We start from the raw sequence: 2,500 nt of genomic DNA on the forward strand, positions 1-2,500 counted from the left end.
CAGATGCCCTAGACCGTAAGAGTTGGAGAACCACTGTAGCATCCACCTCAACCACTATGGGTGCTAAACTGTGTGCTCGAGCTAGCTCTAAACCTCGCCAGACAGCAGTAAGCTCTGAGACCACACTAGTGGCTGTGCCCAAAGCAAACTGGTATGCCAAACGCACCTGTCCATCTGCATCCCGAATAATGCCTGCCGCTGCTGCCGGCCCGGGATTTCCGAGCGATGACCCATCCGAATTAAGTTTGAACCACGCCGGAGAGGGGGTACTCCAACGCACCACTCTGGGTGCCTGAGGCACTATCGGCCTGAAGCAGAATCCCATAGCCAATGCCCGGTGCAAGTCACCCTTCCATTGTATGCTCGTCATGATCCGAGCTGCATACAACGTGCGGAGGTGGCGCTGAACCTCCAATATGGTCCCCGTGGCTGTAAAATGTGCCCCATGATATTTTGCAGCATTGCGCTGCGTCCAAGTAGACCATAGGATCAGAAATAGGACCAAAGTGCGAATATGCAAATCCGAGTGAAACGGGGTAGAGTATCGCCAAAAATGCACCAGATTAACCAGGTCCCCGGTTTCACACAGCTGAAGCCCAAAGACATTAGCAAAGTGCAGCCACACTTCCCGAACTACTTCCCCTTCTACAAAGAGATGAGAGATGCTCTCCTCTGCCTCGCAACATTGGCATTTTGATGCGAAACTAAAGCCCTTTCGCTTCATTCGTTCATCCACTGGGATCCAATCCTGGAAAATCCGCCACAGAAAGACCGACACCGTTGGCCTCAAGGATCGGTGCCATATATCTGTAAAGAGTTGCCGCTGAGGAGACGCCACTCGAATGGCCTCCCATGCCGATGCTGTGGAAAACGTCCCATTACTCGTCGCGGTCCACACAATTCTGTCCCTCTGTCCCGCTGCAATAGAAATTCGGCAGATAATATGCGCGATCTGTGGCGGGACTATCCTGAAAATTTTGGGAACATTCCATTCTCCCTCATGCCAGTAATAACATACCGGCTCCATAGTGTCAGGGGCCCCTCGAACGAGCTGGGCTAGAGGCTTCTCACCAAACCAATTATCATGCCAGAAAGATACTGCGCCTTGGCCCAAAGTCCAGAAGACTAGAGGTTCTGCCACATCCCTGATCCGACATAAGCGATGCCAAACAGAGGAATGATTGCGATTATACGGCACATGAGTAGGGTGAAGAGCCCTACAATAGCGATCATGCAAGTACTCCGACCACAAGGATGATTTAAGCCTAAATCGCCACCAAAGTTTCATCGAAAAAGCCTTAACATACTCCGCCAAACTCCGAATACCCAAACCACCTTCTGCTACTGGTCTACACATCTTATCCCATGAACACCAATGAATATGCCGGCGGCCATTATATGAGCCCCAAAAGAAATCATTGAATATGCGCTCAATGGTTATCAAGACAGATTTAGGCGGATGGATTACTTGAAGCAGATGTAAAGGCATAGCCTGCAACACACTTCGAATCAAGGCTAGCCTCCCTCCATGGGATAGATTCGTCATTGCCCACCCCTGTAGCATGTCACGTATTCTGGAAATGAGCGAATCAAACAAACATGCCTTCCGATTACCCTTGTATAGAGGGACACCCAAATATATGACTGGGAGATATTTTAGCTGGTAACCCATAACGTATTGTACCTCTTGCAATTGTGACGATGGTACCTTCCGGCTCAGAATAAAAGAACTCTTTGCACTATTTATCCGCTGTCCGGACACTCGCTCATATCCGCTGGCACCAGACTTTTTTTTTTTTTTTTTTTTTTTTGGGAAAGCCGCCTGTGCCTAGGTGGGGGGTTTGGCGGACCCCTACCTGTTTATTAACTCGAAAAATTATAGAGTGTACAATTGAAAAGCGGTAAACAAGGAGTACTTACTCCCTTTACAGTCAAAGAAAATTCTAATCTATGTGCAACATTAGTGATTAACACTAAAAAAATACAACACAACTCTATTGAGCCTAGAAAGCAAGTAGAATTTGGCCTGTAGACATGCCCATCCCACTAGTACAACTCCGTAGTGCCCTCACCAATCTCTCCCCAATGCCCGATCTCAAGCTCACCGGCGAAGGTATGGAGTGCCCATTTTATCAAGTCGGATAATGCCTCGCAGTACTCCCGTAATGTCCTCCTGATACATAACTCGAGTCAACTGGCGAGAAGCGGCATCCTTCGCAAGATGATCAGCCGCTCCATTAGCCTCTCGAAAAATATGTCGTACGTCCGATCCTAATTCCTGCTGGAGCTGCACAATGCGCATGATCAAATGCTGCACCTCCCATATCCCAGATGCCCTAGACCGTAAGAGTTGGAGAACCACTGTAGCATCCACCTCAACCACTATGGGTGCTAAACTGTGTGCTCGAGCTAGCTCTAAACCTCGCCAGACAGCAGTAAGCTCTGAGACCACACTAGTGGCTGTGCCCAAAGCAAACTGGTATGCCAAACGCACCTGTCC

The sequence above is a fragment of the Sesamum indicum genome, linkage group LG13 (genome assembly GCF_026168435.1).
Source record: "Sesamum indicum cultivar Baizhima isolate 11 linkage group LG13, ASM2616843v1, whole genome shotgun sequence".
NCBI classification, from domain to species: domain Eukaryota; kingdom Viridiplantae; phylum Streptophyta; class Magnoliopsida; order Lamiales; family Pedaliaceae; genus Sesamum; species Sesamum indicum.